General features: G+C 37.3%; 1 protein-coding gene across 9 annotated transcripts in view; it reads left to right on the top strand.

Annotated features, from left to right (window-relative positions):
* The window catches only part of NRCAM (neuronal cell adhesion molecule), a 331134-nt gene that overhangs the window by 169693 nt on the left and 133737 nt on the right, over nt 1–27704 (top strand). For 8 of the 9 annotated variants that reach the window (XM_077167345.1, XM_077167420.1, XM_077166964.1 and 5 more), the window contains exon 3: nt 12608–12685. The exons of the other annotated variant lie outside the window; for it this stretch is intronic. The gene's annotated coding sequence lies outside the window, so the exon portion shown is untranslated. The remainder of the gene's footprint in view (nt 1–12607; nt 12686–27704) is intronic. 9 annotated transcript variants of the gene reach the window in all.

Raw genomic sequence — 27704 nt, 5'->3', positions numbered from 1 at the left:
ATCGCCAACACTTAGGGCAGTATTCAGTAATTATTTGTCAAATAAATGAATGAAATGTGGAAATTTAGTTGGGGACAGAGAATTTACTCTCTCTGTGAGTAATGAAAGTCTGGAATCCTCACAATAAACTAACCTTACAATGAAAGAAGCTGTGTCTACACAGCCCGTGTCCATTAACAGGCCTGTTTCCTGGGTGTGCTGCATGGTTGATTCAGAAGGAAAGGATGCCACTAATATCATGCTTAAATGTTGATACTGAGAATAATACAAAAACAAATATAGGTGGAAATAGAAATTGACTGTTTTGCTTCCAAAGTAATGATCTTCAAAGAAAGGCAATTGAACAGGCGATACATTAACAAAAACTGTCTGTGAAAATGCAAACTTCACTCACATTCTGCTCTCTGCGATCTTTCAAGCTCAGTGATCCAAGGTCAGAGGGTACTTGTATTAGCATAGGCCTCGCTTTGTTATTTCACCTCTGACTAAGCCTCTTAAATTCCTTATTATGATGGTGGCCTTCTGATGACAATGAAACCAACTCTCATAACACCAGTAGCATTTATACAGCACTTTGACAATTCCTAAATGAATTGTCCCCAGAGACCTTAAGAGATAGGTCAGGATTATTAACCCCATTTTGTATACAGAGAAGAAATAATTTGCTTAATGTCACCTGGTAAGCTACTGAATTCATGATTTGATTGCTTTATTTATAAATAATGGTTTATTTAATATAGATCATGTTGCATTAAAGATGACATCTTTTTAAATGGACAGCTTCATATTCAGACTTATCCACATTTAGTGACCCAGAACTAATAGTATTCTAGGGTTTCATAATCATAAATTGGGAGACTGATTTAAGAGATCTGAGACCTCCAAAGCCCTTTTGATATTGACCATGTTTAGGCCACCCTGCTCAGATAGTACTCTAGAAAAATCCATTATGTAGGCTTAGGTGTGACTGGGGATCCTCCTAAGCCATAATTTAAATTCTGTTTGGATTCCCTTGCTTTTTTAGTTTTTGTTTTATTTTGTTTTTATGCTTGGAAAATTCCTCTTGGTTCCAAAAATCAGTGTAACTAAAATTGAAACTTATTGCTTGCAGAATCAACTAAGAAATAAAGACAAAATCATCATTAGGTTGTCATAGGTGCCAACCAATATTACGGAAACCACAGAATAAACATCATTGAAGCTGCAACAGAGCTGCTGTACTTGGAATCCACTTTACTTCACTTTTGTTGTGGTTCGTTCCTTTTTCCTTCCAGAGCAGTATTGTGAAAAGACCTAAATTCAGTTCAATGAGCATGTCAAATACTCAGGAAGTTGTGAGGAAAATTAAAAGAAAGGGGACTACTTGTGAGTTCATGTCTGTATCAAGAAGAGACTCGAAAACTAGAACTTCTAAAGAAGATTTTGAAATAAAAATGACTGGCTAGCTTTGAAAACTGATAGTAAAAAAAGATAAAGATAGCTATTCTTTATCCAAATATTTGGAAGTTTTTCAAAAACATTTTCTCATTTCATCTTTATAATATATGTTTACTGCCAACAAAGAAAGAATGTGCAGCCAAATTATACTTTTAATTTTTTAAAAGTTTGCTTCCACTTCCTGTAAAAGGAAATACGTACGTTCCTCTTCACAGTTTCTGAATCTGATTTACTGTATTTTTATCCCTTCCTTTACAATTTGATTTGTTACTTATGACTGTTCCTAGAATATAACTACGTTTTGATAAAGATGGCAACTTATTGGGTCTTTAAAACTTTGTTTTTAAAGATCAGAAGAATTTTGTGCATGCATTTTTTAAATTGTATTAAAATTAGACAGACATGTAAATTGCTAGCACATATAAGTGCTATGTTGTAAATCAAATCAGATTAAACTTTAAAATTAAGAACTTTGTGAGGTTAAATTTCAAGAAGCTATGGTATAGAGGCCTCTTTGCAGTACGCCGTAGTTCCCAGGACCTAGGAAACCAAGGATGCTTTAGTAGTTTATAATTAATGTAGCTAAGCCATCTTTATTAGCATTCTTCTGTCTGTGTACGTTGCATTCTTCTTCTTCTTTTTTTTTTTTTTTTTTGGTACCAAAATCTGGAAATGCATTGCAGTCTTACATTAATTTAAGCAGAAAAACAAATTGGCAGATCTGAATGGTATAAATGACAATATAGGGAAAAGGTGTCTTGTACAAATTATATGGGTCAAATATATACAGCTTTTCAGAACTTTGAAAGATAGTCTGGAATTGTACTGTGTTATTCAGAGGTCACATTAGTTCACTACACAATTAAAAGTTTGATATTTCCTACTCTAATTCTTGTCCAAAAATTTGAAATGCACAGTAATGTCTATCACCTGCTCATTGAAGTTCTAGTCTGCGTAAACTAGCATAGTGAACATGTGGCCCACCTGATTATACACAAAAGGTGAGGTTTTTCTTATTTCCATATATATAAAGGCTAAACCCACAGCATTATGCTAGTCTGAAATTTTTTACTGTTCAACAGTATATGTTAGCATTGGTAATCATATATATATATATATTTTAGATTATACCATCTCATATATCTTTTTTCCTGATTTCATTTGTGCCCCCAGGCCTCTTTTAAAGGAAGAAATATGTGTGTATTTGGTTCTTTTGTCCCAGTTCTTAAATGTTAAACAAATTAAGTATAATATTTAGTTAAATTTCCCCTTTTCACCTTATATGTCAATGAAAAACATTTAAGGAGTCACATTTTGTAAAATTTAATGCATTTTATTTCTTTGATTGAATTATTTTCACTTTATTGCAATATTGCCAGACTTGACGATTCAGGTGACTCACTTTTATTCAAATTCAGCTTCATTAGTCGATTATGTAATAGGACTTTGAGAGACTACATATTTTAATCAACACCAAAGAATTAAAAATTGGAGTGCTATTAATTTTTATCTAAGCTACGGTAATTCTTTGATATGTTAAACACTACCTTTCATGTAAAAACATCAAAGTGTTTTTGATGTTTTGACCTATTTTTATAACTATATAGGCATTTACTTATAGTTCTTGCCTTCATTTTTAATTGGCAGTTTTTAAATTAGGTTAAGTATTATTATTTTTTAAATCATCCTTCTTCCATCCCGTCTCCCTAAAATACACCGATGGCTTCCCATTGCTCTGAAGATAAATATCAAAGGCCCAGACTGACCAGGCCTTTGCTTGCTTCTCTGGCCTCGTTGGACCATTCTGCCTTCTCTCTCAGGCCACACGGTCCCTTCCCCATTCCTAATCATCAGCCTCCAGCTCAGTCACCATTTCCTTAGGAAGGACCTACCTCCTTGACCTACCAACTCTCAGACTATGCCACTTATCATTATCACACACTCTAAGGGTACCACCAGCTTTGCTTAAACAGGTTTTCAAAGTTGTTATTTTAGATTCATTTCTGTGATTATTTGATCAATACCTTTCTCTTGCAGCTTCACGAGGGCAGGGAAGATCCTGGTTCATGGCTGTTTACATTGTTGTTGCTTCACCACTGTATTTCTGGCACCCAGCACAGAGCTTGGCACATGTAGAGATTTAATAAATATTAGATGAATGTATGAGGGGATGAATAAGTAAATGGTCTGTGAGGACAGGGACTTTTTTCTGCTTTGTTCGCTACTGTATCTGCAGTGCTGAGAATAGTGCCTGGATCATCGTTGCTGATTAAATGTTTGCTGAATAAATTAGTGTTTTCCTGACTTCCCAAGGACATAATAAGTATTGATGGGAGAGAAAAGGGTTGACATTGAACTTCTGTTCCTGCATACCCTATTGTATATATTAACTTACAGAGTTGAAAGGAGTCTATAGCAGTGATTTTATAAAACGTCTTTTTATTTGACTTAAAATCTTTTTTTTCCAAACATTTTACATGGAAGCCTGGTCTGTAAATAAATATGAGTTTCTTTTGCTCCTTGAGTAGGGGGGGTGCCTCCCCTTCCTCAGCTTTCATTCTGATCTCGATTGGTGGTAGTGTTATCTAGAGACTGTTTTCCAGCACAAGGATCCAGGCGAGGACAGGAGCATCTGGGGCCATGCTGAGGTACATCTGCTTCCCGTGTATGAGATCTCATTTCTGTGGAATCAAATCTGGAGGTCATTTTTGTTTCCTCCTTCTCCTCATCACCAACTCCTCTACATACCCCCACATACATATACATACAAACAAACATGTACACACACACACCGATAGACATTTGTAGTCCCTGCCCCAGGACTTTGAGCTGCTTAAGGATTGGGATCACATCTTACTTAACTAAATTCTAGGGCTCAGTGATGTTTGTAGACAGAGTATGTTTTCCATCCTGTCAATGAGGAACTATCTGTAGTAAGTTGAATTATGTTCAGCAACATAGACATGTTCTTAAACTTAATCCACATTTCTGTGGGTATGAACCCATTGTAAATAGGATCTCTTGAAGATGTTATTTAGTTAAGGTGTGGACCAACTGAAAGAGGGTGAGATTAATGCAGATTACTGAAGACCTTTATAGGTGGAAGAAATTCATACATGGTTAGAGTAAGCCGCAGGGAGGAGTTGGAAATCGGAAGTCAACAGAACCCAGGAGAGAAAGGAGAGAACAAGGCAGGGATACAATCCAGAGAAAACCAGGGACTGCCAGCAGCCAGCACGAGAGTGGTATAGGCTTTGGGGAGAAAGCATTGCCTTGCTGATACCTCAGTTTTGGACTTCTCCAAGCCTCAAAACCATGAGCCAATAAAATCTCATTGTTGAAGCCAACCCATTGTGTGGTATCTGTCCAAGCAGCCTGGAAAACTGTGACACTATTCTAATTTTACTTTCTTCCAGGAAGAACATTTGACACCCTTGCAGAGGAGCTTAGTTCACTGTTTAAACATCATCATTATGGGGAGATTCTTTAACCATGTTGTTCATTGTGTGGCCCATGACCAGCTGCAGCAGAATCCTCTGGAGTTGCCTGTTAGAAAATTGGATTTCCAGGGCCTGCCTATACCTGCTCAATCAAATTCTCTGGGAGTTTATATTCTTTTTTTTTTTTTTGCATGGGCAGGCACTGGGAATTGAACCCAGGTCTCCAGCATGGCAGGTGAGAACTCTTGCCTGCTGAGCCACTGTTGCCTGCCCAGGTTTATATTCTTAATCATCCCTGTTGAGTCTTAAGTACAGTGTTATTTTATATACCATCACATAAATCCTTTTATATTTGTTTTCTATTTAGTGAAGTTGAAATATAGTTTCACTATCTGCTATATAATAGTTTTAGGACCTTCATATATTCGTTGATAGTTTAGCCTCTTTTAAGCTTTTTTCTTCTGTAAGCAATGAAAACACTATTACTTTAATTTTTTCTAATAGGACATATTTAATATTCTTTAATGATGGTTATTCTATGCTCTGAATACACTAACTTTTTTATGTTTTTTTAAAAATATTTTTATTGTAAAAACTTAACATACAAACATTCTTGACATACAAACATTCCATACATGGTGTACAATCAGTGGCTCACAAAATCATTACATAGTTGTGTATTCACCACCATGATCATTTTTTTGAACCTTTATATCACTCCAGCAAAAGAAAGAAACAAGAAAAAAGAAAAAACTCATGCATACCATACCCCTAACCCTTCTTTCTCATTGACCACTAGTATTTCAATCTACTCAATTTATTTTAATCTTTATCCCCCCTGATATTTGCTTATTCATGTTTTATCCATACTTTTTACTCATCTGTTCATATCCGAGATAAAAGGAGCATCAGACACAAGATTTTCACAAAAATGTGAAAGCAAGACTCTCTCTCTAAGTCGGCACAGCAAGTAAACTCACTGCCCTCTCCACTACATGGGACATGACTACTAGGGTATAAATCTCCCTGTAAATGTGGGACAGAAATCCCAGGATGAGCTGGGACCTGGCATCAAGGGATTGAGAAAACCTTCTTGATCCAGAGGGTTAGAGAGAAATGAATACACTAATGTTTTAAAATTAAATCCGTTCCTTTTGCATTATAGGGAGAAAAAAGACCAATGGGGACTAGATTTAACTTAAAGTTTCTATTATGTTCACTACATGCTGATGCCATAAGATAGGATAAACCTAGCTGTTGTAATAACCATGAATTTTAATAGTAACAAATGCCAATATTTTAGAAACTCACACAATTAAAGTTTCTTTCCAGCTAACGTAACAGTTCAGTGCAGGTGATTTGGGCCAGGAGTGTGGCAGGACAGATTCCTGCTCTTCACCTTTGGGAACACATGCTGACCGAGGCCATGCTGTGTGGCCTTCAAGCCATGCTGTGTGGCCCCAACATCCAGCCAGTCATGAAGAGAGAAGAGAGGATGGAAAACACACACTTGGTTTTTAAGCATCTGGGTAATTAAGTGATATATATTGCCTCCCTTTCATCTTATGGCCCCACCTAGAAACAAAGAGACCTAGAAATGTAGACCTCAGACAGAAGCCTCTTCCCCAGAGCCACTCAGGACAGAAGGGGCAGGACTGTGGTGGACAACTAGCCATTGCTGACACACTGAATTTCCAAGTTTTTGCAATTGTATTATTTCCTCTTATAAAAGCATGAAACATACCATTACTATGTACCATGAAATGTTACAGTAATGATGTATACGACAAAACGATTGCTAATGCACGGAGAAGTAAGATGGTATATATCCAATATGCCATAGATCATTGTAATTTGCTTACAATTGCATGTTTACATCCATCGACAAGGTAGCAAATAATGGTGTCACTTGATGCAATCCAAATCTTCTAGAAAGACAAGCCTTCAGTCTGTTTAATTTTTTTTTATTAAGAGACCAGTGGTTTCATGTCTTCGAAAGGGAAGCATGCTCACAGCAAGTTTTCCATCACAGTGGATCCCTGCCTTGCTCCCACCTTGACTTTTATTTTGTTGTTTGTTTCAACTCTGACTTTTAAGAGGTGTATATTATGGAATTGATCCCAAGTCCTAAAAAGTTTGCCAGTCTTGGAGAGTATTCTGAACTTGGTGTTAAACTAGGTGCTGAAAGCCAGGGCCCTGTGTCTCCTGGACCCCAGCCAGCCAATTTTTGGTCGAGGTGGCTCCCCTCCTGATGCTCTCTGGTTGAGGGACTAATAAGAGAACCTACTTTGTTATTTCAGGTCATACTCTGCTTTTTGAAATACGTTTTGTTTCATAGGCTGCTGTAATGGGGAGAACTAGGTTCCAAGATGATTTTGGCTTTTTGCCATGCCAAACTGAATGAGGCTTTTGGATGATAGGCATACCCCAAAGGAACCAAAGATAAATGCCAATTTCAACAGGGCTGTTTATTTATCCCTTTTTTTATCCAGTTAATGATTATGAATGGAGCCCAGATTCAGTCCAAGGATTATGTCAAAGGCAGGAAGTTAAGAAAAAAAGAAGTGTTTTTGGCCTAGTCTGTGATTTTGCTTCTGATAAAGATTTGTTAAGGCCAAAGATTGAAAATAAGAAGTTTGTAAATTACTATTATTTTGTAGTGGTAAAAGAGCAGAGCAATTTTTCATGCTCTGTAAATATAGTAGTACATATATATAATTCTTTTCAAATGATAAAGTTTTCTGAATTGATGTTTTAGAAGTATTTCTCAAATATATTAATTTTTAAATAGTATAAACACAGAGAAAATTGGCACTTTTGAAAATGGGATTGGCTCAAGGGGTCCAATGCTTGATGTTTTGATGTAATCTACCTTTTGCTGTATTGTCTATAGGGCCAGTTTTTTAGACAGTGGCCTCACAGGAACTGTCTTAGTTTGCTAGGGCTGCTATGACAGATACCACAAACTAGTTGGCTTAAATAACAGGGCTTCACTGTCTCACTGTTTTGGAGGTAGAAATTCATAGTCAAGATGTTGAAAGGATCAGGAGTTCTCCAAAGTCTCTAGTATTGTGGTGGTGGCTTGCTGGTAATCCATAACTCCACCTCTGCCTCCATCACAAGGAAATCTGCCCTCTGTCCCCTCCTCTGGTTTCTACTTCAATGTCCAAATTGCCTTTGTTTATAAAGTCTTCCAGCCATACCTTGATTAAGGCCCATTCGGGTTCAGTTTGACCTCATGATAGAATCTTCAAAGATCTTATCTGAACTGAGTTCACACTCATAGATCCAGGGATTGGGACTTCAGTGCATCTTTGTGGGGGACATGACTCAATCTACCTCAGAAATCAAAGTGAAATGTTTTGAATATCTTTACAGTTGTGCCAGAATGCATAAACTAAATTAGATTTTGAACCTCTTTTCTTGCATATACTTTTGACCTAATAGTGTGTACAATAGCAGATTTTCAGTTGTATTATGTTGTGGTTTCTCATTTTAACACAAAGACAAACCAGACCACAAAAACCTGCAAAAGAATTCATGCCAGTCAATAGTTTGTGCTTTGGGGCAGTTAGGAAGTTTGTTATTTTATTTTTCCATGAGCGCCCAAAGTAAGTACTTACTATTTTGAATTATTGAATTTTTAATTTTACACTTGTGTACCATTGAACTACTTTTATTATAATTGGTTTATTATATATACCATGGCCTTTGGGTTTCTTACAGTTTTCGCCTAGATGTTATTCATCTTTTCTGACGGCTACTTTTAAAACACATCAATCTCACCTTGACCTTTTGACTTAGGACCGGTTTTATTTAATGGGATAAGTTGATTGTGTTTTGGTTAAAAAATTAAATTCTTTGTTATTGGAAAAGTAACCCTTAACAATGATGTATTACCCTATTCTGCCAACGTAAATGTGTTTCAGCATGATGAAAGTACATTGACACAGTTGTCAAAGCAAGAGTAATGAGTCTAACAAAAATTCATTCCCTAGAAATGTTTGACATAATTGCTGACAGGGCAATACGATTAATCCATAGTCTTCTGGTAGTCCTTGTAAAAGTTTAGGGGTTCAAATCGTCACAAGGAGGTTAAAATTGTGGCAGTGATCTATCAATAATGCATGTAAGCAAGGATGAAGTAGTGTTCCCATATGCTAGGGAACCTATGCAAAATTATGTATGTGCTCTTTTCAGAGCGTTTTGGTCTGAATTGAATTATAATGGAAATTATTAAAACTTATCAGAAAACCATATTCCTTTTACTTCCCTTTGAAATCCATGTTCAAAAGCATGGATTCCCCTTTTGTGATACATTATTAATACAGAGGACCCTTAACAGGGGCGATGCTGACATGATAATGTGGTAGGAGTCCCTGAAAGCTTTAAACCATAGGCCATGGATGATAACAGTAGTACTGAAAATGCCAGCTCAGGGCTGCAGGGAACTCTCCACTGACAGCTTCAGAGTTCTCTATAATTGGTCCTTCTTAGCTTTTGACCTTCTGAATCACCCTCCCTTCCTGACACTCTTCTTCTTGGCCTCCTTGATGCCTCTCTCTCATCTAGCAACTTTCCAACAGCTGCTTTTTCTGCTGTTCTCCCTTTAAATGTCAGTGGTACCAACCACAACAAATTTTATCCCTGCTCTCTCTGAGAAACCATAGGGTGAAACAGAAAAAGCACAGGCTTTGGATTCAGACGTAAGTGTTTTATTTTCTAGCTTTACTATTTGCTAACTGTGTGACTGGGGTCATTTGCTTAACCTTTCTCTGCTTAGATATCTGTCTGTGTCAAAGATGTAATAATCGTTATCTCATTAAATTTGCATAGCACCTGTGATTATATACATGTGCATATATATGCGTTTATATAGTACAGATCCTGGGACATAGCAAAAGCTCATTAAATATTCGTTCTCTTACCTCCTCCAAGTAAAAGTTACAATTGCCTCTGATTAATTCCCTGATACTTAGCTGTAGCCTCTAGTCTTCTGCAATACAAATTTTCAGCAATAGCTTCCACCTCCACAGCAATGTAGTGTCGTCGATACTTCAGACACCAAGAATACTAAGAAAAGGGTGCCATGATAGTTGGGATAAAGACACCCTTAAAGAGTTTGGGCCAGCAAAACTAAAGCACTCATTCAGTTTCTGTGGTTGGCTTTAGAAGCAGCTTTAAGGAAGAAGGAATGGGTGATCCGTTTGAGTTCCATGTTGGCCATACAGTAATTATTTGAAGACGAAGGGCTGTGGTATATTTTGGCCAGTGGATCCAAGAATTCTGCTCTACCTGTGAGGTTCCCAAAGGAGATAAGTTTAATAGCAACATTGGTAAAGCAAGATAAGATAAAAATGTATTATCAGTCAAGGCTTTGCTCCTGATGGAGCACTCTCTAGTATACTAGGCTGGATCAGATACTAGGCTCCTTTCTCTAACTGGGGTCAGTTTGAATGGCCTGGAGGCAAAGGAGTTACTATTGTTGGACACTGCAATGTGATGAGAAAGGTCCAAGTCATGGATCCAATAATGGAGTAAAAGGACCCTGAGAGAGGGTTTTACCTAGCTTCAAGTACTATACTACTGCATGGGGCTAACCCAACTGCCTCAGGTCCTGGGCAAGACTAGAAGCACAGAGTCGAGCTGCCCTGGGGAGAGAGAGTCAGAAGATGGAAAGAGAGATGAGAGATGGCTATACCACGTGCTTATGGTATCAAGTTCCACCCCTAAAGCTGCAGTCACATAGTAGGACAACTAACAACCACAGAATTGTTCCATTGAAAAAAAGATATGAAGTAATGTCAGGTGTTACAGTCTAGTCAATGTCCCTTAACCTTATATTATTCCCTTCTGTGTATTCTGATTCATCTGAGGAAGAGTCAAATGTGGACCCACTGGGAGTGGGCTTAGGCAGGAGGCAGAGGTTACCTTAGCAGCCAAGAATCTTGTATTTTGGTTACTGAAACACCCCCTAAAAAGTGTCTCTTTCCAATTTCTACCCTTCCTCACTCAGTCACCCACACTAGTGAGTTTTCTTTCCTCTTGCCTAAAAACCTTTTGTGGGGTTCCTGTTGCTCTCAAGTTCAAATCCAGACTTGGTATTCAAGGCCCTTCCTATTCTGGTTCAAAATGACCTTGGTAGCCTCCCCTCTTCCATATCTCCACTCTCTTTTATCCCCCATGCCTGTGGTTTCATTGCTCACTTGCTGTTATCTGGTCATCCTCCACATTTTGCCATTGCCATTCCTTTGCTTGTGCCCTGCCCTTTACCTGGAATGCCCTTCCTATCCATCTTTAAGGTTCAGTTACAGTATTATTCCCTGTGAGAGGCCTTCCTTGTTGCCCTCTTTGTAAAATTAATTGTTATTCCCTCTCATCTCCCAATACTCTATAATACTGCATTCAATGGTAGTGAGTGGTAGTTTTGGCTGTTTTTCCTATCAGTGTGGACTAAGATCCTTTATGGTAGGAAATATGTCTTACTTATGTTTTATTCTGTTTTCCTTATTGATATTTATTCATTGTGTTGACATGTACACATTAAATGCTCAGTTTCGATTGTTATTGCAGATATAACTTAAAATTCTTGTAAACTCTCTCCTATACATCTCTAGAGATTTTTTTGGAAGTAGGTATTAAATGACAAGGAAAAGAAATTTTTATTACCATAAAGTTGACTTCAATTCCAAAGAAGAATCACTAACCTCAACAACATTAATATTTTTTCCAGATAAAATGCTATTGCATCAAATGCAATAAAAATCTATTAGCACAGGCTGTATATGTAATTAAAATAAAATATTTTCAGTTTAACACTGAAAATATTTTATAGCACATGCATAAACAAACACATCTGGTATTATTACATCTTTTTATTTTAGTAATAATTTTGCATCTCATAGTTGTTCTGATATTAGGCAGTAGCTAACTTCCTAAATTGACAGTTGTTTTTCTTTCTGAAAGATTTCTCAGAGGTTCATAGTACGACTTCTGTTTCCAAAAATCTAAAGTCCCAAAATCACAAATCCTCCGTTCAGAAAACCCTGGGTGTTACTGAATTGGTTGTCTAAGAATGAAACTTAATGTGCTCAGCTGTGATTATTCTACTTCCTATCCATGCTGTTTTTTTCTGGCTAAATTCTCAGCTGGAATATTTGCAAAGGAACATTGAGGCTGAGGAGAGAGGGTTGGAGACTGTAGAGCTCTGGAGTGGTGGATAGCTGATCCTCTGTCATAGCCCAGGTCAGGCTCTCTCCTCAGATCTTGGCTCCTCCCATGATCTTTTCAGGGTCCTCAATGAAAACAAGGGGTCTTTCAAATACTGTCAAAAGAATTCCTGTGCTGCTAAATAAAAAAATGTAAATAAAGAAAATTTTAAAACCATAGCAAGGAAGCATTTTAGCCACACTGGATATATTCACTAAAAAAACATAATCTGCTATTTCCCTAAACTGAAAACAGAATCAGACATGACTCTTTATGCTGGGAGCCATAAAAGGAATGTCCATGAGCCCCAGTTACCTCTGTGCTGTCAATTTTGATTGAAGACAGCGAGATATGTTTTGGCAAATCTATTCATAATTTGTCTTTCTTGCAGAGCTCCCTCTGTAATTGTGTTTCCCATCAGGGAGTCAGTCAGAGTTAATGTATTGACTCTGCTGTGATTGACGATGACGATTGTCTTGTTAACATCCCTCCCCCCCCCCCCCCCCACTCTTCACTCATAGATCAATGCTGAGAAGACCTTTGGTTTAAAGAATTAGACAGAAGAACAGCTTTTCCGGATAAGAACCCCTTCTCCAGAGGTAGGAATTTGTCTCCTTAAAATGTTTAAATTAGTTAATAGTTAAATAATGGAATAAAATGATGTGGTTATGTAATATGATTCCCATATTTATTCTTTTTTTTAATGCAGAGAGTATTAAAAAATAAAAAACAGGGAGCAGAACTATAGATGCAAAACATTAATCATACCGCTTGTCAAGGAGGGTGCATCAAATACAGAGGGAAGAAAACCAACCCTTTGTGACCTTTCATAGTAATGGGATTTTTGTTTTACTAAATTATGAGTCCTAAAGCTCAGAAAATAGACAGCAGAGTAAACCATTACTAGTAAAGAGCAAAATTCTGAAGACACTAAAGATTAAAAATTATAGTGAATCATTTACAAGAAGCATGTTATTTTTGACCCAATCACATATCAAAAATCTCTTGAGGATATACAGGCCGTACATGATTTTTGTTCTTTCACAATGAAAGTCAAATAATATAAAACTGTGTTTAAAAGTTTACATTTTACTTTGATATGTGCTTTCTGATCTGTAAATCCCTTTCCCTCCCCTTGCTTCCCACCCCACCCCCTACCCCAACCCCATTTATTTCATTCAGATCTATCAGCTCTAGAACCCACCATGCCAGGCTGGTGATGGCTTCTGAAAGGCCATCAATTATAGCATTGAATTTGATGAAAAAGATCTTACTAGGAGATCTTGAACACAGTTCAGAGAACTGTATCTCAACCAATAATGACTCTTAAGGAATTTATGAGAGCATGATTGTTCAGACACTTAGTCCTCTACCTCGTCGGTTTCATTTCACATATAAAGAAACTCTCATGGACTTTAATGAAAAATGAAGATTGTTTGCAAGATTTTGTGTTGGTAAAATCTTCTGAGTATGTCCCTGAGAATCTTTAGTCGATCCATTCAGATGTCATTTTGTATTTAAAAGGAAATGATTCATACCTCTGTTGCATTTGCTTCTATTGTGTTGTATTGAAACAGATTTCATATGACTAACTAGTTCTTATGGTGTTTCAAAATACCATCTGCAATCCCCAAATCAGTAGCCTGGAAACTAAGAATGTTGCTTTGTATATCAAACAGCACATGTTTTGTTCTGCTTGAAGAGTCCTTGAAAACTGAAAATTAACAAGACTATCAAAATTGATCATTTGAGTAATTATGTCCAATACCAAAAGAGCTTTAATTTTGTATAAATGGCTCTTTTCTTTGAAAGCTCTTTTAGTTAATGTAATATTAACTTATATTGTAATGCTTTGATGTATCTTAACTCCCCACTCCCAAGTACCAATATTTCATAATATAAAGAGCACCTGTAAGGTAAAGCAAGGCAATGGTAAGCTTCATCCATTCAGACAGGAACATGAAAGTAAGTATATACAGAATTTCAATTGTTAGGGATCAGGAATAGTTGTCATGATGTTAAGCAAAGAGGCCTACCAATAAAATACTAGTATCTATAGTAAGTTAGAGCAGGTTTTTCTGTAGATAATATATTGTGGTACCTTAGAGAGGTAGAGAAATAGCAAGTAGGAGCTTATTTATAAATGGTGGTTTCTAGTAAAAGAGTAAAATGCATGAAGATGAAGGCAAGCAAAGGGACCACAATGAAGAAGTGCACGGTGCCCTTCAAAGTGAGCAGTGATGGGGCTTAGAAACAGATACTTTCCCACATTTGAGGAAACACACTGGTGGTTTCTAAGGGAGCTTTCCTGGCTCAGTGCATCGCTTTCTCCTTTATGTGTTGCACGAGAGGTATTTGATTTAAAATCTGTCTTCTAAAGCAACAAGTGAAAAGGTTCAGTTCCACCTTTCTCAATATGTACTTCTTGACCGTCTTTTTGGCTAGCCTTTTGTTAAGTGACTAAAGTGAACTTTTAGTTGTTAGGCACCATTAGAACCATTAAAATATCCCATCTTATCTTGGTAAAGTGGCTTAATCTGTTTGAAACTAAATACAGAATGTCTTCCCCATTTCTTTCCCTTGCTTCACAAAGACTTGCTGAAACTTTCTGAATTCTAAAGCACACTTGTATTGAGAATGTCCCCAGGCTATTCAAGAATTCAGCCTCTGACATTACAGTAAGAAAGTTTTTTGTAACTACTTGGAGTTTTCAGTAGCATTTCCCACGTTTACTATTGTGTTATGGTGTCCAAATGATGTGAGCAATCAGAATTGTGGACTAGGTATCTCCACCCCCATCCGTCCTTCTAGGAAGTGCTGCTGCTTGGCCTTCACAGGTGTCCAGTGTTGCACAGAAAAACTATTCACATTCCTCATCACTCATTTGTAAAATATGCCTTCAACCTGGGTTGAAAACATTTAACTGAAATGTAGGACAGCAAATGGTAAGATTTCGATGATCAGCCGGAGTGAGGAAGGACATCCCTGAAGGCACTCTGTATAAATGGCTTTCTTCTCTGGCACCATTCCTGTAAGTTGGCCCTGGTGGAAACCATAACGAACATGAAGAAAAAGTGACACTTTAAAGCATGTTCACACTTGCAAGCTATGTAAAAAGAAAAATCGTACGGGTTATTGGAGTTATTTACTGACTGTTTTTGGTTGGTGATTTAAAAGTTGTTCTTTCCCTTGGACTCGTAGTACTAAGTTTTAAAAATTGTGCATATACTTTAGAAGAATGGTATTTATATTCTGAGTAGCAAACTAATAGCAGTAAAAAGGCATTATCATATAACTCTTAAGTTGATTTGTAAATTGAACCAATGTTTTATGAAAAAGCCCAATATTATGATTTTTAACTCTATTTAGCAGTAAAAAGATCTATCAAAATTTTGTCCCATGGTATAATTTTAAAACTATCTTATATTTTAAAGTTTAATTTTAAAGTTTATCTCATGTTACTTCATACCAGTCAAATCTAGAAAACACTACTATCCACGGAAGGAATATTCACCTCACAAAATAGAGGTCATAGATAAAATAGTTAACCAGGTGAGTAGTACAAATACTATTGAATTATGTACCCCAACAAAGACATGTCCTTAACATTCATGCACGTTCCTGAGGGAATGAACCCACTGTAAAGAGGACCTCTTGAAGATGTGTTATCAGCTAAGGTATGGACTCGTTTGTGAACAGGATGTTATAAGACTGTGTTTAGTTGTGGCCCAAATGAATTGGGTGGGTATCAATTCATATTACTGGAGCCCTTTTAAGGAGAAGAAACCAAAAGCCAGAGGTCAGAGAAAGAAACAGGGAGAAACCAGGGACTTTGCCATGTGATACAGGAATGCCATTGCCAGAATGCTGCTGACCCCAGAAGAAAGCACAGACGTGCCAATGCCTGGATTTTGGACTTCTAGCATCCGAGACTATGAGACAATAAATGCTTGTGGTTTAAGTCAACCCATTAATGTGGTATTTGTCATAGCAGCCCTGACAAACTAAGACGCCTGGGAAACCTAGGGGGATATGAATCTAAACAAATGATATTTAACTCTTTATTGTCTTATGCCAGCTAAGATGGATTGGTTATTTGATCAGCTGGAAAACCAGAACAGCCTCTTCTTACATCTGTTATCTTATTCTCTCTTCATCCTGCCATCCCGTGAGGACAAGCTCCAGATTTCAACTCAGTGACAACGTCTCTTGAAACTTGAGTACACTTGGATAGTCCCTCTAATGTGACGGAGGCAAATTTCTTCACAAAATGACTCACCGTCAAAGTACAGCATTCCTGGACGATGGATGACAGAATGAGAAGGAATGTTCTGTTCTCCCATCCTGGTGGGCTGCCCAGATTTCCATTTCTCTGTAGAGTCTGATTGATGCCCTGCACCCTGAGGTTCAGTAGAAACACATTAAATCTCATGTATTAAATTTCATATTTCTCTAGGGAGGTTCAGGTATATTTCCTGATATTCTCCACTGAGTTATGACACCCACGATTGAGATGCCTTTATTGATTAAGCCTATTCTGCCCATTGCATCCTGTCTTTGTAATTCTTATGGGACACAATGATTTTTCTCTCGTCAGCCCACTCCATTCCCTCCCACGAGTCCCACCTCTCTGGGCTGCTCAGTGTACTAGCAATTTCTGAAGACTCAGAAAGAAATGATGAAAGATATTTGAAGAAGGGCATCAGCATTCTCTCCTTGGTCTAGTGAGGTGGTGCCAGGGTGAGAGGATGAAGAGGAGGTGGAATTATATTTTTAGTGGCAGCAACAATTAGTGCCAGTAATCAACAGAAGGAATTCTGCAACTTACATATGTTCCTCCTCCCTCGTACAGTGGGTCTAGTGGGGTGAAATAGCCACTTTGAAACTGGAAGGGTAAAAATGCCTGCGTCACTACAGTATAGAAAGTGTGTAGCAACTTAACATTTTATACACCAAAGGGCTGGTGCAGTGACCTTTGCAAATACTTACTCGATCAGATTTATTTTCTCTGCTTCACTTATGGCTTGTAGTTTTTAAGTGCTTTCTATGGTGACCAGAATTATAGCTGGTAATGAGATAAGGTTAAATCAGAGGGTAATGGACTGTAATTTGGGGACTCGCTGAAATTACTTGAACAGTGCCATGAAACTGAACTGTGGCACTCACTACCAGCAAGTACATAGTCCCTGTACTTCTGTACTTCTCACGAAGTAACAGTCCCTGAGAAGGGGCTGGAGGAAGGGATGGGATTGAAGCTGTATGTACCCAAGAAAAGCATGTTCTTAAATTTAATCACATTCCTGTGGTTATAAACCTATTAAGTAGGATCTTTTGATGAGGTTACTTCTGTTAAGGTGTATCCCACCTCAATCAGAGTGGACCTTAATCCTACTACTTGAGTCACTTATTAGAGAATGAAATTCAGAGAGAGGGAGAGAAAGTTGCAGGAAGCAGGAGGGTGGAGACTGATGGAACCTGGAAGAAAAGGGAAAGACCGAAAGACACCATCATGTGCCTGGCCAGATAACAGAGAAACCCAGGATCTGCCAGCGGAACACCATTTTGGGGGGAGAAAGCATTGCCTGATGCCTTGATTTGACTTTCCTTTAGTCTTAAAACCATAAGCAAAGAAATTCCCATTGTTTAACCTGACCCATTTCACGGTATTTGCTTGAGCAGCCCAGGAAATTAAAGCAGAGCTTATACAGAGTGATACATAAAAATGACACCCCTTATTCATTAGTGTTATGGTCTTCAAGTTCAGCATTGTCTTCACCAAAATCAATATTCATTGAACTTTAATTGGGTACCCTAACTTACTAAATGAGATACTCTGAATGTCGACGCACAACAAAAAATACTGAATATCGTCTTAAGTGTTATATCCCCTGGGTACACAAAGGGAGAATGTGTGCATAGGTTGCATGGAAGCTTTCTCATATCCCTTCCTTCCAACATCTGGACATTTCATCCCTGGCTGCTCTTTGAAGGAGTGGAATCCCGATAAGAGGGTTATCTAGGGAACTACCTAGGAGGAAAATGAAGCCATGTGTGGCACCGGAGGCCAGGAACAGGCCATTGCTAGTAATGCAGAAATTTGCTGTCATATCTGACTGCACACACTTTTCTTTCTTCTTCTTCTCTTTCTTTCTTTCTTTTTTTTTTGGCTTTGCTTTGTTATATTTTATTTTATTTTGCCTTTCATAAAAGCATGAGTTTTATAAGGCAAAGAAAAAAATGTCTTGGAAAGATTCACGTTTTCATATCTGCAGAAGGCAATTCTACAGCTTTTGTCAAACTGAGTTGCTCTGCAAAGATTCTTTGTTTCTGGTTGACTGTTAGAGAAAGCAAGTCCATAAACTCTCAGGCATACAGGAGAGAATGATTTCTATTGAAACGTTGAGTAGGATATGGTGCATGGGGCAAGTCTTGAAAAGGGTTTTGTTTCTTGCAGCATGGTGGAAATTCACATTCAGATTGCTGCTTCGTGTTCTTTAGCATGCTACTGTTAAACAATGGGGCATGCCAGCCGACTTGGCAGCATTGATTAATGCATTCCTTGAATGTGTTGATTAATGTTTCCTGGGATACCTCCTTAAGCCACAACTGCACCTGAGGTGTGTCTAAGGTGCCTCCTCTCTGGTTGCTGCTTTGTTCACGTGGTCGTATTTACACATGGGCCTTCTGTGTGTGTATTTCACACTAGTGCCTTTTATAAATAAAACCATGGCTCTAGAATTCTTTTGCATAAATATTCTTCTCTCACTATATGTCTACCACGATTTAGTAAGGACTTCATAAACTATTACATCCATAGGAGGAAATGTTCTTCCAGCTAAGTATAAACATTGGATGACATTTGTGTCCTCTATGGATGATCCTTCCCTGAGTTTCATTTTTGTTCTTGTCAGTCACAGTTTCTGTAAAGAGAAAAAGCTGAAAATACTTATGGAGTGCAGTTTGCACTTGAGTAATACAGGAAGGCAAATGTGCCATTAGACACTTGGTGAACTTGGCATCTCAGATGGAAACCCACTATTCCTGGAAGCAGGGATTCCTATCAGCCCAGGCGAGTTATTCCATTTTCAGTCTGCTTTGTTCAGCATTGTGATTTTCCTTGCTATATTATGAATTCCCATTAAATCACACTGTTTTTCATCCCTGGGTCCCAAAAAGACTCATCGTGATGTGGTTCCAAGTGGCTAATGGTTTGAAGAAAAGTGTTTAAAAGTTATTTAATTATATCTTTTACTTGTTATTTGTCCATAATAATTCTACTGCTACTTTCAAATTTTCTGACTGTAGAATTCTCAGCAAGATGAAAAAATAAAGTCATGTACTAAAATGGTGAGAGGGCTTCCTTGCATAGAAGAAATAGCCCAGTGATACTGGAGAAATGGTGCTGCTGTGCCTTGAGGCTCCATCTACACTATTTCAACCAAGGAAACCATCAGTGCTTCTCAGAAGAGCTACTTTTGTTGTTGTTATTTGTTGTTTCTTCATTATTTAAATTTTTTTTTAATTATCTAGAAAAGCTATTATTTTTTTCACATGGGCAAGCACCAGAAATCGAACCCAGGTCTCCAGCATGTCAGACAAGAACTCTGCCACTGAGCCACCATCACACCACCCTAGAAAAGCTACACTTAGTATTGGGAAAAACAAAGCAAACAGGTTCATCCTGAACAAGAGAAAATTGCCATATATTATAGAATTAATGTATAAAACTATTATATGGAAAAGTGGTGATGTTACCAATATTTATGCTTTAGTTATTGACAGGAGATTAACCATGAAGGATAATGTTTTGATATTTTTAGGACTAAGACTTCAGTTTAGGATTCTTTTTTCCATTTAGGCTTATCACTGACAAGATCATTCAAAGGTCCACTTTGGGGGTTCGTAGAATGTATGACTTTTATTATTTGAACATCAAATTTACTGTTATCTTAAAATGATTAGTTAGGTCTGCTTCACAAAGAATCATTGTGAAAAATCAAAAAAGAGAAATAGTGAAATACCTATTTGGTATTTTCCTGTTTAGAGATAAACTCTTTTGGAACTTGAAATATGCAGAATATGTGTTCAAATCATTATGAACTGGGTATAAGATATATTTGGGAAAAGTCCTCTTATTTGACGTTCAGAGAACATTTAATTATATGATATGTTTAAAAGAGAAATGCATAAGAGAACTAGCTAAAGGGGAGTTCACATTTGTGATTAGACATGCATTTTCTTGGTTTGCTTGTATTCTGCAAGAATTGAAGGGGTAAACAAAGAGAAGCAGTGAACATGATTAATCCGTTTTTCTGCAAAGCTTTTGATACTGTACTGAATAAAGGCCTTGCTGACAGAAGCTGTCAGTCTGGTGAAGGAAAGACCGTAGAAACAGGTTATGAAAGGAGAAAATGGAATGTAGAGCAGTCCAGCATAGAGAACAGAATGACGAAAATGGTTTATGCAAGTTACTATTTCTTTATTTTGTCAATAAGCACAGAAAAGAGGTAGTTAATATTGTTTCCAAAATGGCTTTGTTTCTTCCCTGGGGAAAAAAAAAAACCTGAGAAGAATTTGATCAATATAACTACACAAAACTACCATATTTAAATGATTCAAATAACCTGGACTATATATCCAAGTTCTAAGTTTCCTATAAAATATTTCTTCATTATACAATATTTCCCTCTTCTAGAGGGAACTTGGTGATTGCTCTACACAAGAAAAATCTTAGTGTTCAAAAGGTTTGTTTTTAGGAAAATGAAAATGTCTACCAATTTACCACAAAGTAAAATATTTTTACACTATGTAACATTTCCCTCCATATCTAACTACAAATATGATTCAATACAAAACTGCTTTAAATTAATTTGGTGTGAAAAATTAATTATTTCATTGGTAAGTATTTTCAAATGCAAATGCTTTCTTGTCATAGAGGAGTAGAAAAATTAAATATGGCTTAGTCCCTGGCACCACCTGGTCACCTAGTTCATGCCCTGTAAATATTTGTCGAATTGCAATGAATACCTGTGATATATTGAAACCAGAAGTCATTCCTTGGGAAAATTTTCTCCCTAATATTTTCTCTGGGTCTTCCCTTGTGCTGCTGTCAGTTGTTGGTTATCCACAGCAGCTTTGTGGTAAAATGACATTTTCATTTTCTTAAAACAGTCCTTTTGAATACAGTGATTTTTCTTGTGCAGAGCAGTCCCCAAGTTCAGTGAGGAAGTATATACCAAATATTTACATTATAATGGACTTAGTAGTTCTGTCCAAATTGCTTTTTATTACTGAAGTTTAGCTACCTTGACTCAGTAAGTGAGCCAACATATAGAGTATAGAACTTTGTCATAGTTAACAGTTGAAACACCTTCTTCTATAAAATAGATTTACCTCAGTTAAGAGTCAAGTTCAGTTCCTTACAGGTAATATGTCCAATAATCACCTAATGAGTGGTGTGATCACTGCTTGTACTGCACCCGAAATCTCAGCATTTTATTTAAAATAGATCAGTGTTATTATGAACTTATTTGGTTTCATTAATACAAATGAAATACGAACGTATAGAACCTGCATTTGGTGCCCATGTGGTGGCCATCATCATTCATGAACATGTATATACGATTATGCTATGTAGGAGACCGTAAGCGGGTCTGTGAATACAGAGAGGACGAAAGACGTGGCTCTTGCCCTTCAGAGATGCACACTCTTTAATTATGTCCATTTAACTGACTTCACATGCATGTGTATGTTCTAGGTGTAAACGTTTATAAAAAGGAAAGCAAGGCATAGCATTACCAACTATTAAATTTGGGGTATAGACTAAAAGAGCTCCAAGAGTTCAAAGAAGTGGTGATAACTAGATACTGGAAGACAAAGGTTTATGGCTGGTTAGAATTTGAACTGATCACTAAAGGAAGAATAGTTCTAAAAGTAGTTCAGGAGAAGTAAGTTAAAAAGAGTAAAAATTACTTTGGGGAAAATGGCCAGGTATTGAGAGGAGAGAGAGAGAGAGAGGGATAAGTATGGTATTTGCAAGATAAAAGGGATAAAAAAGGGGGGGGGAGACCAATTGAAGCAGAAGGAAGACCTCAGAAGTGGTAAAAATAACTGTAGAGAGGTGTTCATTCCTTCCTTCCTGCTTTTCTGAATGAATAAGCTACTATATTTCAGGCATCCTTAAAAGTAGTGAACAAGTCATGCAAGGAATGTATGCAGAACAATAATTGCAATACACTATAATTAGTCATGTATGTGTGTGTGTGAATATAATAGAGGTTGAAAGATAAATACAAAAGTCTGCATGGTGACGTCAGGAAAATCCTTGAGAAAAAGCATCAGAAATGAGTAGGTAAACACCAGTCAGACAGAAAAGAGAAATACATTCCAGACTGTGGGAGAGCAGAGGTACAGTAGATACCACTTGAAACCAAGAGATGAAAACACTCTGAGCACCTTGGTAGGACTTAAGGTCAGAAGTGGAGATACTGTGAAGACAGGCTGGAGAGGTTGTCTGTGGCCAGGAGTTTGGGCATTCATTATCTTGTAAATTATGGAATTCCCTTCTGGTTTTTAGTAGAGGAGTCATGTGATCATATTTGAGTTTAGAACAAACACTCTGACAGCCCTATGTAGAATGGCTTGGCATACAGATAAAACTGAAGGCTAGAAACCAAAGAGGCTAGAGCTGATAAGAATCAAGAGACCCCAAACCAAGTTCCTACCAGAGTGCTAACGAGAAGGAGGCATGTCTATTTGTGTGGACCTATGTGCTAACTGGGAATGAAGAATGAGGAAAAGAGCAAGGCCTATTCTGGCTTTAAAAACTGGTGGATGATGGTGTTATAGACCAGAGAAGATGGGAAGAGGTCTGCTTTTGAGAGGAAAACAGAGAAGTCAGTCATGAATATGTTGAGTTTGAAATATATCTGACTATGAATACACTGTACTGAATTTGAGTTATGTTCAGTATGTACCTAAGTTCTTGAGCAGGAAGTGATGTGTGCCCAATGTTGTTTTGAGAAGGTTAATTTGACATCAGTATTTTAGAATAAGTAGGATGAAAGGACAGTGAAGATGAGGAAAGCTAGGAATCTATTGTTTTGGTAGATACATAAGTCCTGAAAACCCCAGACCACGGGAGAGGCTTTGAAAGGTGCCAGGAGCCCAACAAGCTAGTTCTGGAGAACAGAAGGCTCTTGCTCCCATTGTTTGTTTATATTTATTCAGAGGTTTTGTCCATTATCCTGTGTGTGCAATCTTAGTTGAGACACCTCTGTCTCTGGAACTCAGAGAACTAAACAGGCAGAGGTTGTACAATGATAACTGATCATCCCAGTTTGTCCTCAGAATTACTGCACTTTTTTTGAAGAGAGGGTATGGTTTCCCAAGGATCCCATCTGAGGTGAAGTAATGCCATCAGTCATCACCAAGGGGAGGACTGGCTGTAGCAACCAAAAGGTCAAAAACTATTAACTGAGGGACTTAGAATGCACACAATTCTGACTGAAATGATTTTCTCGAAGAGTGATCTGAATAGAGAAAACTTTGCCAGGGGCAAAAAAATGAAGACAAACAGCACATAGCATTCCCAAGGGCCACTGGAAACATTTTTTGAAGCAATACATGAGACAATATGTCATTATTACTAAGCAGACAAATTTGAGCAAATGTAAAGGGAAAGAACCATATCGTTTGTTTTTTTGTATACTACATGCCTGGCGTCACATTTCATTCTTTTTTCCATGTGAATATCCCATTATTGCAGCACCATTTGTCTAATTTTGGGGTTCTTCTCTTTCTTTCTTTGCTTGCTTGTTTGTTTTTGGGAGGTGCATGGGCCAGGAATCGAACCTGGGTCTCCCTCATGGCAGGCAAGAATCCTACCACTGAACTACCCTAGCACCACCACTCCCACATTGTTTTTAATATTGTTAGTTTGGTGTTGTTGTTGTTTTGTCCTTATGGTTGCTATTTGTAAAGGGTGATGCAAAATGGTTGAGGGGATTATTTCCGTGAAACATTTCCATCTTAATAATTCTTTTAGATTTCTGGATAAAAGACTGCTTATCCGGACATGTGCTAAGTTAAATCACAAGTCTCAGAAATATTGTCATAAAGTGATGCGTTGGTTGCAGAGGGAGTTCATGTGTACTTTTGAACAAATTTGTCATAATTAATGCCCCAAACCGTAATTTTAAATGCCCGAATCATAATTCGTATGCATAAAATTTTTATCTTGCACTCCTAGGTATTTCTTAGTCAAAATTCATACCACGGCTCATTCATCTCCTCTTCAACCAGTCAAATAGAAAAGAACCTTAATGTTTTGAAAATAGAAAAATACTGATTTCTCTTCTACCTCTCGTTTACGTAGGATAAGCAGAAAAGTCCTCATGTCTGAGTGGACACTACTTTAATTTACCACAGAAACATGGGAAGGGATAATAAGTGGGTGTTTGACTCATGCCGTGGGGAGCGCTGCCTGTTTCCTTCTGCATGTCACAGCAGCCAGGTCTTGCTGGTGCTAATGACCTCCCAGTTGCCCAGGTACCAATTGCTCATTAATTCCTGTTGTCCAAGAAGTCATACTGGTGAGCTGTGTGGGCCATGCTATCTATTTTCTGGAAAAATATTGCTTATTTTAATTTCAGTACATTTATCTATGGGAAAAAGCCTTACAGTTTTTTCCCACACTTGTACTTGCATTATTCTTAGTCTGGCTGGCATATAACACATTTTAGCATCTGTAGTGAAACTAAGTCTATCAGCTGTCATTAACTTGCTTTCTGATAAAAGGAATGGGAAATATTTGTTAGGATATACAATAGCACTATTTTTAAATTATTCAAATTATATAGAATTCTTTGCAGATAATAGAGAGCTCGTTACAATTTAAATTCATCTTCTTATCCAAATTATCCTTTCTTTTCTTGGCATTATATAGTTGCGCCTTGTATGCTTGTTCATTGTAATTGGGTGTTTTACCTTTATTTATAGAATACAGAAATATTGTGCAATTTCCTATTTCTTTTTATAAAGAATTATTTTTAAGGAGCTTTTATGAGTCACTGAAATCCAGTTCCACTAAAAAACATTAAATGTAAGTAAAATTTATTTCCTGAACAAAATATGAAAAAAACAGAACTTCTTTAAAAAAAAAGACTTTTTGTTACTGATATTTCAATATACTGATAGCGTTATATATTAATAAAAAATATTTGAATTAAAAAACAATCCTTTTCATGATTGAGCTTCTGTTGATCTGTAAAGCCTTCTAATGCTCCAAAACCAGCCCCCCAAATTCAATCTTAGAAAGAATTAGAAAAGAAAATGGAGAAATTCCAGATTGTAAAGCCAGATCTGAAACAAATTTTACCTAGTCCCTTTATTATTAATTCATATTTCCTCCTGGCCTATATGCCTCAAGAAAGTTAGACTTTTGCCATTCTTCCTTAGAACTGCTTGTTAGAACCATTTCTGTTCAGTATTGTCCCAGTTCAGTTCAGTATGGAGGCGAATTTATTTCCACAAGGAGCTCAACCTACTCAAGGATGTGTTTGTCTTATATGTCTCTGCCTTGGTTGGTATGTATGCATGGCGTGAAGACCTTTTTAGAAAAAAGATTTAAATGTAACAATAACATCTGATATCTTCCAAGGCTGTATTCCATAAAGACAAATTAGTTTAATTTCAAATAATTGAACATGTCTTCCTAATGGTGATGGCTGGTCTTCAATATTTAATAAGGTAAAATTATCATAGTGTTGAAATAACAATTGCGAACAGTTAAAATATGCCCTAAGCATTGTATTTTGCCTTGCCTTTTCTTTTCCTTTTCTTCTCTTTTTCCCTCCCTCCCGTCCCCTCATTCCCTTCTTCCCTTTCTCCCTTTTCCCCTCCCTCCCTCCCTCCCTTCCCACCCCCTCTTTCTTGCTCTTTTGCTTGTTTGCTTGCTTACTCTCTTGCACTCTCTCTCTTCCTTTCACCCATGCCTATAGAAAATATCAACAGCAGTTTGGAGAAGGACTATGTATGTAGATAGGTACTAATATCTTAATAGTGAAATTGGAGGTTTCCTGTGATACCTACATGGAAACCATTATATTCAGCTGTAATAAGAATCATCATTTATTGACACGTACTATGTACAAGACATGTTCTAAGCACTTCATATGTAGTTTTTCATGCCATCCTCATAATTAATTATCCTGTTATTATCCTCATTTTGTAGAGAAGGAAACAGAGGTACAGAATTAAACAAACTGCCCATGGATACACAGCTAGTAAATGATAAGGCAGGTTTCAGAGTGCATGTGATTGACACCATACTACTGCTCCAGTGAGAAATGTACCCACCAGAATGCTTAATTGGTTAATAAGGGATGTCAGTGTACTATGTATACGTGACAAATAAGGTCTCATATGGAAGTCAAAGCTACTTCTCTGCTGTTCATTCACATCAGATAATAAATCTAAAGGCTGTCAAGGTTGTTACACAGCACATGTGATTCTAAATATCCTCTCCATGCTTGTGTGTATTGTGTAGAATAGATGGGTGCTCCAGAAAGAGACAAATAAATTCAAGGCCAGACAATTCAAGTCTGTTAAGAATGCTTGCCTGCTATGAAGTTGGCCTTTCAGTAGTGTTAAGTATTCTGCTGATCTCTTTGTGTGACTGATAATATCTGGGAAAAAAAAGGTTTGGGAAATTTATTGTCAGTGTGGTTTGCTCACAGGTAAACTGCTATTTTCACTTTAATGGAAATAGTCTTAATTAAAGCTTGATTTTTATACCTTGTTGCCTCCACATTATCCCGCCACTTCCTAGAGCTCTTTTCCAGGAACTGAAGCCGTGTTTTATTCTCACAGGATTTTAAAAAATATGTATTTTTATTGATAAATTTTCACACACATACAGTCCATATGGTGTACAGTGGCTCACAATATCATCACATAGTTATGCATTCATCACCATGATTATTTTTAGAACATTTGCATCACTCCAGAGAAAGAAATAAAAAGAAAAAACCCATATATATATATATATCCCATATCCCTTGCCCCTTCCTCTCATTGACCACTAGTATTTTGATCTAGCCAATTTATTTACTTATCTCCCCTGTTATTTATTTTTTATATAAAGTCTTTTACTCATTTGTCCAAACCCTGGATAAAAGGAGTATCAGACACAAGGTTTTCACAATCACACTGTAAAAGTTATATCTGTATATAATCATCTTCAATAATCAAGGCTTCTGGAACACAGCTCAACAGTTTCAGGTACTTCCCTCCAACCATGCCAATACACCATAAACTAAAAAGTGGTATCTATGTAATGCAAAAGAATAACCTCCAGGATAACCTCTCAGTTCTGTTTGAAATCTCTTGGCCACTGAAACTTTAATTTTGTCTCATTTCTCTGTTCCCCCTTTTGGTCAAGAAGGCTTTCTCAATTCCATGATGCCAGATCCCAGCAAATCCTGGGAGTTCTGTCCCATGGTGCCAGGGAGATTTACATCGGAATCATGTCCCACATAGAGGGGTAGGGCGGTGAGTTCACCTGTCAGGTTGGCTTAGAGAGAGAGGCCACATCTGAGCAACAAAAGAAATTCTCAG

The sequence above is a fragment of the Tamandua tetradactyla genome, chromosome 1 (genome assembly GCF_023851605.1).
Source record: "Tamandua tetradactyla isolate mTamTet1 chromosome 1, mTamTet1.pri, whole genome shotgun sequence".
In the NCBI taxonomy this organism is placed as follows: Eukaryota; Metazoa; Chordata; class Mammalia; order Pilosa; family Myrmecophagidae; genus Tamandua; species Tamandua tetradactyla.
Note: the sequence above shows the minus strand (reverse complement) of the source record. Positions and strands in the feature narration are given on the sequence as shown.